Below are 10,770 nucleotides of genomic sequence, written 5' to 3' on the forward strand. Positions count from 1 at the left end.
ATAGAACGATCCCTACTTGCTTATATACTAACAATTGTCAACAAGGTTAATTTTGAGAACTCAATCCGAGCTCATCAAGAAACGGCTAAAACATTTGGGAAACAAGTCTGGAAGGTGTGCTTTGCATTCGACAACGTCGGATAAGAAGTTGCAACCTGAGAGAGCATTAACATCAGAAACACCCTGTCAAAAGCTGGCAATGAGTTGCTCATTAGTGACTTGTAAGAACTCAGCAGGATGCACACTTCCGTTGATGTAACAATGAGACACAACAAGATTAGTACGAAAGGATATCTTGTTCTTAATTTTCTAGAGCAAACGAGCCTCAACTTTGCCAATTACTTCTATCTCTGAACAATAATCACCTCCTCCATGACCCATACATTGCCAAATGGATTGTTGTTGATTGGTATGGGGACTCGACACAGATCAAAGAGAGTGTTCATTTGCTTGTCAGCAATGAAGTCCTTAGACCTTAAACCGGTGTTTAGTCATGACTACGTATAGTACGTTTGTACATAACTGTTCTTTGTACAAAAAGAACAACAATAAGCAGCGTGGGAGGACCGCTCTAAATAAGGAATGTGAGACCCATGATGCTACACTACAGATTCGGTATACACAAAAACCAACTAGAAACCAATGGACGTACAAAAGCAAAGGGCCCAATACTGGCAAAAAAAAAGTACACATTTTTCACTTTGAGTAAAACATACCCACAAGTATAAAGAAATACCACCCTTTACCATGATTTTGATGTCTCCGCTGGGAAACGTCGGTGTAGAGCAAGTAGCAAGCTTGGATCCAAGTTGTCTTCGGCTAGAAACTCCACACGTGGTTAGGCAAATATTTCAACCACGTCGAAATTTCTTTTTTGTCCCATACACTATCGGTCAAAATCCCTCATTGCACGTGGTTCTTTATTGCTCCTTTACTATAGCTAGGAAGTGTGCCCGCGCGATGCTGCGGGAATATGTGAGATATCATTTGATTCAATGCTACTGAATTTAGAAACATTGTCTATATAAGATTGCTACATTATATATTATATATTGTTTTACATGTTCAAAAATCTGGTAAGTTGGCTAGATTTCAAAGTTAGATATGCTACCAATAGTAGGTGTTTATGTACATATAGCAAACATGGTCAGCCTTGACAACAAATGGTTTAGGCTTGTAGTGACGAAAGTCAGATCCGTATTTGCAATAGATGATAGCTCCTCTGAAATTTCAGTTGAGCTGCTGTAATTGGAAAACATAAGTAATAATGTCAATACAGAAGTGTAATGCAATATAACATAGTCCAGCAGAAGTAAATGACCAAAGTTATTTAATTGATTGAAGTAAATGAGTCTTCTACCAATGACTTCTGAGCAATCTGCACTGGAGAAAGAGCATTGAACTTATACAGAACAAAAGATGATTCTTGTATAGGAAACAAAAATGAAAGACCAAAGCATGTTGAATTTGTCTGAGAATTTGTTTCTTAGTGATTTTCACATAAGAGGTATAGCTCCTCTGTTAGTCTTGGCAGTACTTGGCTTTTAATATGATCAGTGCACTACCAATCCAAGGGTTATCATCCTCCAAATAAAAATTACAGCCAAACATTTATCATATTTGTTTGATATTCTAAGAGGCAAACAAAGGAAGTACTTGGATTCAATATACAGTCCAGTTACCATAGAAGAACAAACAGGATATAACAAAACAAAAATTAATAAAAGTTTTTAAGTTACCATAACTAAAGTTCAAATGCTATCCACAGCTTCTGCTACTATTTTCTTTGGTTTTTAAGAACAGAGGAACTTTACTACAAACCAAGAAAAAGAATACCACAAATGAAAAATAAGTAACAAAACCTGGCTTGGAAATTCTAATATCAGTGGCATGGCTCTAGTTTGTAGGATCTCTGACATCATTTCATGTTTCTAATATCAGTGGCACACTTAAATCCTACCACTAAAATATTACAATCAACCTCATAATATGCATGTCCGATACGCCTTGTCAGTATGAACATCACTTTTTGATTAGTTTAATGATTGCATTCATATTTTCAACAACCACTCATTCAAATTATTTCATTTAGCTGTCATCTTCAAGATTAACCAAGAGTCTATATGCTCACCTCTATTTGGAAGTAGTCCAAATCTAAGAAGAGCATATAAAAATAATAGAAAAAAAAATTTAACTGCAATCCACAACATTCCAACCTTGTTCTATTCTTTTCCTCTTACCTTTTTCAAATTATCAGAGATGGAACTTAAAATATTCATTCAAACATACCAGAAGCAAACAAAAGAAAAACTTGTTCTTCAAAATGATTAAATACTACAAAACAAATTCATTCCAACTCACAAAGATAAATTTAATCACTTTCAGACAGACTCAAACAGCAGATTAAGAAAGAAGAAGAATTTTATGTATAGCAATCAATCACTATAAACAATTACCTCTTCTCCTTGCACACCCCCTTTCAGCAGGATCACTAAACTTCAAATTCCACCGAGCAACCCAAACTCAGATCCCTCTTCTTCTCTCTAATCTACCCAAACAATTCTCTCTCTAATCTATCAATTCTCTCTCTATCTCTGTGCCTTTTCTCAAACAAATCCAGACAAAAAAAGAAAAAGGTATACTGCATATAAAAGAAAACAAATCAAAATCAAATGGGAAGAGGATAACTGATAGTTCACCTGTCAAAATATAGCTCAAACCCTTTGGAGTAAGTATTTGCAGTGTCAGTAATTCAATTAAGATCCCTTTGGAGTGACCGTGCCTCGCCCATCAAACCTACCTGAAAAGAGTAAAATTAATAAAATAAGAACTTTCCCATTCAAAAATCCAACACAAAGAACAGAAGTCTCTGAAAGGGAATCCCTAATCAATCAACAACTTTTAATGGTACCCCCATTTTTTTAGGTAAAGCCTGCGCATTTACAGCTTAAAGTATTAAATTTCTAGCATATATGAACCCCTACTTTTATCTCACTTTTTTTATGCCAAACCCTTTCACTAATTTTACCAAGTTCTACATATTATTGCATAGGTGGTAGCTTCAGATTCTCTACCTGAAGTCACAATACAGTCAATACTTATGCATAAATTTCAAATCATCCTAGATGATGCTTTTATCTTACATCCCTATCATTTATGGATGGGCAATTCTAAATGGACTCTCTAAAGCTCAGGATTCTGTAATTAAATACATTATTGCAGTGCCCACACTCGCCTACCCTACCAAATCCTCAAATCCAGTATCTATTTCAATAAGAAATCACCAATGCTCAAACACAAAAACATGTAGAGTTCCAATTCAAGGGTTAAAACAGAAAATTATAAGGCAAAACAGAAATCGTTGAAGTTCCCAAAAACCCAAAAAAAAAAAACACACCTTGAACCTCCTCCACTCAATCACTCAAATCCCAAACTGAAGCACGAACAATACCCCTACAAAATCAAAACTCAGGTCAATTGAAAACCAACCACAGCAAAAAACCCAATGAAAACAACAAACCAAACACACAAATCAAAAACCCAACCCAAAAGGTACCCGACATAATTATCCAATTGATTTGTCGTCCCCTCTTTTGACCTCAGTGTTTGCACTTTGAAAGAGACTGCGAACAACAAAAAACGAATTTCAGATCAATCATTTTCAGAAAGATAACATATGGTCAAAATCAAACGCAATAACTTTGGATATGTGAACAGAAAGTGAAGAAGTATGATGTTGATCTTGATTCTAGAAAGCTAAACTCTTACCCACTGTTCACTGCAGTTGATTTTGATCACCGATTTTAAGAAAAAACCCAAAAAAACAAAAAAAACAAAACAAAACGATTCGAAACAATCAAGAACAAAACCACACATCCAATGCTCACAAATAACTTCCAGCCGGTCTATTATCGCCGAGATCTTCCCCTTTCCTCTATTCCTCTTTTATCTTCCATCTCTGCATGATTCAATTAACATTTATCAATAAGCATGAATCATCAATTTTTCATAGCAACCACATTACCACTACCTAAAACACTGAGCAATCAAACTCAACATAACCATTTTCCATTTTAATTTCCATGCTATTATCTACACAGTTAATGATACCAACAACGTTAGCAAAACATTCATACCCAAGTTGAAAGCACTTTCAAATTTTGGATCGCACACTGTTCCTGATATCTGCAAAACAAAGAGAAACAAACCATTTATCTGAATAGATGTATCTACCATCAGCCAAAAAAACAAACAAAAGAACTCAACAACTAATCTTGAACATACCTTCATAATCAGCCCAAACTTACAATATAGATAATTGTTTGCACACCAAAAGTGAATATGTTGTGATACTGAAAGTAAACCTTGCAAATTGCCAAATATGTTTTCCAATGGTCAACAAAATGGTTCAGATATATAGAAACAAAACTTCTTCAGAATCAAGAGAGAAACAAACAAATTATTGTATAATCTCAATTCTGCCACTCCTAGGAAAACTGATAGGACAAATACTAAACTCGTAGAAATATCAGCTCTTTTAAATACTACAGACTATAAGATCAGAGGTCCAAGAGAAAAAGAAAAAGAACATGACAACTCGAACCAAGATGATATATTTCATACAAAGAATATCATTCCTTGACTTAGCATCCAGATTCCATAACATTTCTACCTCCTTGTGAATAACTAATAAACCTCATGTATATATGATAATCTCATCCACCTTGTCCTATTATGTTCTTCTTTATCTCTTTGAAACCAAATTCATAACTTTAACCACATTCCAACTTACCAAGATAAAAGAAAACAGAAGCAATCCAAACCTAATTCATTCCAACTTCAATTTAAAAAAAAACAAAGAGCAGCAATTATTAAAAAAAAAAAATAGACAATCAGCAATCAACCATTCGAAGCCAACATCAGAAAAAAGAACAATTTCATTTATAACAATCAATCGTCATAAACAATTACCTCTTCTCGTTCCACACCACCCTCCAACAGGACCACTAAACTTCAAATTTCCCCGAGCAAGCCAAAACAAACCTACACTCAAATCCCTCTTCTCCTCTCCTTTCACAGTTTCTAAATCTAGATCGATCACTCTTTTTTTTTCCTTTCACAGTCTCTCTCTCTCTCTCTCTCTACATACCAAAACCCGAGCAACCCAAAACAAACCCTGAATTTCAGATCTCCTCACAGTTTTTATATCTAGATCGATCACTCCTTTTTTTTTCTTTCACAGTCTGTCTCTCTCTCTCTCCCTCTCCCTCTCTACGAAAACATACAGAAGATCCCAGAAGAGCAATCGGGAAAACCGGAAAAGCATCTTGATTTTCTTTTTTTTGGCGAATTTACAGAATTAAAAAAAAAAAAAAGTTGGCTTGATGTTCCCACTTTCTAGTTTTTGGCTTCCTGTTATATTCTTGATTATTGCCGAGTTACTGCTTTCAATTTGGCATTTTTCATCTGCTAATGTTCCCACCTAGATACTTTTGATTATTGAAATGAAATTGTTGGATGGTCTATTGCGAAAAGTCCGGCTTTATGTTCCCACTTAGATACTTTTGATTAAAGAAATTAAATAGTTGGATGGGCAGTGCGTATGAACAGAGAGTGAATTGTTATATGTACAGTGTTTATGAACAGTAATAGTTTTCTGTCCCTGTTCTTCTCCCAAACGGCCAAACCCGACAACGATTCCCATCCAAAACTGAGCAAACCAAGGACAAAAACGACTTTTCTAGCAACTTGATATTCTTCTCCAACAGTGAGGATAAAAATGGCTTTTCCGACTCTTAACTACAGTGTAACAGTAACATTCACCCTTTATATATAGAATAATATGGAGGAGACAAAGTTAACCTTAGTTAGTTAGCTAGTTAGTTACCTGACTCTACTACTATAAGTAGAAGAAAACTTCACATCTCTACATTATTATTTTCATCCTCACAGATATAAGATTTTCTAGTATAACAAGAATCAGTTAAATTCTCTTCTTGATATATGAACTGCAAATGTACTATAATTTGTCCAACCATACTCTTACATTACAAACAAAGTAATCTTAATAACTAATGAGTCTAATTCTAATAAAATTTAAACAACAAAAACAACACGCATTAGTCGCATTTCTAGTGAAGTAAAACTATAAGTTCTAAAAAATATATATTAATTAAACAAAATACAATATGTGAAATAAAGTTTATTTTAGGTGTTGTTAACAAATGGAAAAAAAAAATACATTAAGAACTGATGAACATTAAAATTTATAAAATAACTGTCTTTATTATAATCATAGTTCTACACTCCCATCCAAAATAGTATAGTCAGTGTCTGGTCGTGAATACGTATAGTACATTTCTTCATCCTATAAGATTGTATATGAGTTATAATATTTTTTATTAACAAGATATTCTTCTTCTTTTTTCATTCGGTAATTGATATGACTAGAACACATATTAGTTATTTCATACCAAAAGAAAAAATAAGGTGGAGGGACCGATCTATACAAGGAGTGTGAGACCCATGGTGCTACACTACAAATCAGGTATACACAAAAACCAATAAACAAAATCAAAGGGCCCAATAATGTCTAAAAAAGGAAGTACACACTTTTCACCTAGAGTAAAACATACCCAAAAATAGTAAAGAAGTACCACCCCTTATGTTGATGCGGTGTAGGGAGCTGCTATCTACAGAGATGAGGAGGCTGGATGTTCTATACCAATATCAGCCAACATAGAAATAGGTCAGGGGGAGACCGGGTTTGCCGGTCTATAACCCTCTGATGCCTAAGTCAGTATCTGCTTATGAGATAAGGACAGGGAAAGGTATAGCATGTAATAGTGAACTTACTTGATAGTGAAGGATTTCCCCTTTTTATAGGTGGTATTGGGTGGAGTGCTTATTCATTCTTCGATGTGAGAGTATTTCCCCTTGTATGTCAGGCTTTGTTGGTCTTTTCATTGCTTTTGGTGACTAATGAGCTGTACATTTCTGATGTTTGCACCTCTTTGCCCATGTGGCATCAACAAGTCCTCGGTCAAGAGTCCTCTTGGGTGGGGACTTTATTCCCTGGCAAACAACGGCGAGATGGTCACCTGGAGTCTTCTTTCGTGAGGCCTACCACCCTACTCCCTGGTCCCTAAGGCCATCTCCATCCCAACTACATAAAGGGCTAAAAAAGCCTATTTTTGAGCCCTTTTGGTCTCCAACCCAAACAACTTAGGGCCAAAGTGTTAAAATTGAGGGCCAAAAGGCTAAAGAGATGGGCAAATTTAGCCCTCAAATTAGCCCTTTAGGCCTTAGGGCCAAATGGATCAGAAATGGGAGGCCCACCTGTGGGTGCTGTGTGATATGTGCATGATGTCAGCAACTGCTGGTTGCTGACGTCATCTAGCCGTTGGGTTTTTTTTTTTTTTTAAGCCACGAAATCAACTTTATTCCATTTCGAAATTAGCTTCATTCCATTTCAAAATTAGCTTTATTCCATTTCGAAATCAGCTACAGATATTTTTGATGATCTTAAAAAAAAAAAAAAACATCCGGAAAAAATATTTTTTATCATAAAAATGATTTCAATTACTATAGTAAAAATTTGATAAAAAATAAGAACATATATATATTATATAACATATCCAAAATGTTAAAATATATTTTAGAGCTATAATTTAGCCTTGACGGGTTGGAGATGGTTGATGTCACATCGATGAACAGTACAGAATTTAGGTCTAAAATTTAGCCATAGGGCTATTTTTAGCCCTGCCGGTTAGAGATGGCCTAAGTCCCTAGGCAAGAGGATTCGAGGGTCGGGTCCCGTTGAGTGGGTGCTACCGGTGTCGTGGAGTATACTTGGCGTTTGTACTTTTTGTCAGTTGTTTTTGTCTTGTATGTGTCCTGTGGTGCATTATGTGACAGGGAACAGCGGGAGACACGTGTTCCCCTTGGGTTTGTTAGTTGTGCGAAAGGGGGTGTCTCTTCCCTTCCTGTAACCCTGTATTAATGGTTTGTGTAACTGAGGTGACGGCTCGCGTACAGGGGTGTACAAAGTGTCAACTTTTGGATACGTGTCAAGATCCTGGTGGACATTTCCTTTCGTTGCCGAACGGCTGCGATGATTCGCTAGGATCATCTGTCTATAAAAGGGTTGGTGTGTATAAGAAGTTTCTATCAAACAGATCCTTGTCTTGTGCTTTCTTTTGCGAGTTCTTGTGAGTGTTGAGATTTCTGGAGTGCTTGGATTTGTTCTTTGTTCTTGTGAATGTTGCTCTAGTGATCTGATGTTCTTATTCTTCCTTCGGGATCTGCGATTTGACGGTGCTTTTTGAGGTACATACGACTGTACTTTTTAGATCATGTTCTTTAGTGTGTTCTGTATTCTTGTTCTTCCTTCTGTTTGTGGCTTGATGCATGTCCAGATCGGACTCCGGTGGTAGATAGCGTGCTTTTTGTGTGATTTAAGTGTGGTGTTTTGAGGTTGTACCAGATGTCTGGGGGGGGGGATTATTTATGTGTTTATCTTTGCTTTTTCATGTTTTTGTTGCAGAATGTGGGTTTATGGGTTTCTGGGTATGGGTTCATGGCTTTTGTGAAATATGGCTATTTTCTAGGCTGTTGCTTATGATGACTATGGTGTAGTATTATCATGTCAGAGCCTGGTCCATTTTTTTGCGAAGAACTGATACTCATATCTAGTGACGAGGTGAGTTCGAAGTTGAGTGGTTCTACAGGTAGCACTACTGATTCTCTGGATTTGGCTCGCTTTCAGTTGTCTAGTTCGTCAAGCGAGGATTTCAGAAATATCATCGATACTGAGAGCTTGTTCCGGGAGTTGCGAATGGCTGAACGTGAAAAGGGTGAGACTGGGCCTCCCGCTGTTGGGACTAATACAGGTGGGCCTTCTAATGTGGCAACGGGTGCTGGTGGAGCGGGTCCCTAGCTCCTTGTCTGACGGACCCGTGTTGACCTTCCTGGTCATTCCATGACCAAAACTGAACTTAATGAGTTCAGGATTAACTAGGGTATATCCCCTGATGTTAAGTTGACGCCGTTGCGGGAGGGACAGTTGGCGAGCGACCCACTTATCGGTTGGACCGCGGTGTATGAGTATCAATTCCGCTATGGGTTGTCGTTCCCGTTAAAGGAGGCGATGCAGTATTTGCTGGCTTGCCTAAATGTCGCGGTGGGCCAGATCCCGCCGAATACCATGAGACAAATTATGGGTACACTAGTCCTGTGGAGGATTTGTGGTCAGAACTTTCCTACTTTTGATGAGTTCAATTCGTGCTACAGTTTGGAGTATTCACAAAAGGCTGGGAGCTCTAAGTGTATCCAACTGAAGCCTACTGGGAGGTTTCCCAAAATTGTGGACGATCGCCTACGTCCATATATAAACAATGGCGGGACAAGGTTTTCCTTGTTGGTGGCCGTTGGCAGAATCCTAATATGTCTCATCAGGTCCCGAACGCCTTTCAACCGATAGGTGAGTGTTGTGTCTTCTTATTTTTGTATGCTGTTGTACATACATGGTATCTGCCGACTATAATCAGCACATATTAGTCCACTTCACATTGTTGGAATGGCCATGATGGTATGACCTCCGGAAATATGGAAAGCCAATCTTCACCGACAAACTGACCTCAGGCCAAAACATGCTTTGACGCGCCGCCCAAAGTCGTCCCTGCAGAAGAGACCAAAAGCCAGCAAAATGAGATATATTAATCCCGTATTGAAAACAAGACTGAGGTAACCGAGGTTGTTACCGAGATCCCGCTAGGTCAGAAGCTAGTACCGGTACCGAGGTTGTTAACGGGATTGAAATTAGCGGCAGGGAGAGCATGAACCTTACCGACATGCCTTCTTTGCTTAATAGTTCCTTCGTGTTGGAGGAGCTGAATCGGAGTGTCGAGGTCAGAGATGGCTCTGTGGTACCGGAGATGCCGTCGAATAAGCGCCCGGGTACCATGCCTATGCGACTGGAGAATGAGCTCGAGTTGGGGGTTTCCATGCTGGAAACGATGGGACCGATGTTTGAGAAGACGGTCCGTGTTGGAGATGGCGACAGGGAGGGAGACCCACTTGCGCGAAAGAGGGCTCATAGCTCCGGGAGCCAGTCTAGTGGGCATTCTGGAGAGCCAAGAGGGCGAGGGTAGGTGGTTCTCCCTAGGGGGAGCGCCAGGCCCACCAAGCTGCGGAAGACGAGGCTCATACTGCTGTGGTGCAAGCGTTTGGGTCGGTTACTGTCGTTGACCCGATCGTGCATGAAATGGTTCATGATCTCCTTCATACCTCCCGTCATAGCCATATTGTCAACACCGGTGATGTGATAGTGGACGAGCGTAATGCTATAGAGAGGATGATGCGGATGAGTATTTTGTTGTTGTTCTGTTACTCTATGTGGTTGAATTTCAATCGTACGTTCTTGTTTTTATTACTGGTGAATGTTATGTGCAGTCTATGAGAATGGTGTATAGCACCAAAGATGCGCTAAAGCGGCACCTGCAAGCACGTGCCGATAGGGCCGAGGGTGACTTGGCGACTGAGAGAGTGTTGAGGGAGAATTTGTAGCTAGAGGTCGCCGGTTTATAGCAGAAGGTGAAGGATATAGAGGACGCCTCAAGTGATGCTCATGATCTCCGGGTCCGGTTTGAAGGGATGAGGCCAAAGATTGCTGGTTTAGAGGCGGCTGTTCGTGAACGGGACCTGCAGCTGGGAGAAAAAGATCTGGAGATTGGTCGTCTCCATTCCCTGGAGGACTTGCTCCGGGAGAAA

At 38.7% G+C, this 10,770-nt stretch overlaps 1 long non-coding RNA gene across 4 annotated transcripts; it reads right to left on the reverse strand.

Annotated features, from left to right (window-relative positions):
* Nucleotides 1-984: 984 nt before the first annotated feature.
* Nucleotides 985-5,558, reverse strand: LOC133707886 (uncharacterized). Of its 4 annotated transcripts, none has more exons than XR_009845385.1 (7): nt 4,972-5,550; nt 4,137-4,185; nt 3,888-3,958; nt 3,557-3,623; nt 3,398-3,453; nt 2,457-2,800; nt 985-1,242 (listed from the first exon to the last, which is right to left on the reverse strand). It is a non-coding gene; the product is annotated as an uncharacterized LOC133707886 (long non-coding RNA). The 4 variants fall into 4 exon arrangements; XR_009845384.1 differs by lacking the exon at nt 985-1,242 and adding an exon at nt 1,334-1,378; XR_009845386.1 differs by lacking the exon at nt 985-1,242 and adding an exon at nt 4,285-4,364 and having other exon boundaries at nt 1,385-2,800; nt 4,972-5,558.
* Nucleotides 5,559-10,770: the final 5,212 nt, after the last annotated feature.

Source organism: Rosa rugosa, chromosome 5 (genome assembly GCF_958449725.1).
Source record: "Rosa rugosa chromosome 5, drRosRugo1.1, whole genome shotgun sequence".
Classification (NCBI taxonomy): domain Eukaryota; kingdom Viridiplantae; phylum Streptophyta; class Magnoliopsida; order Rosales; family Rosaceae; genus Rosa; species Rosa rugosa.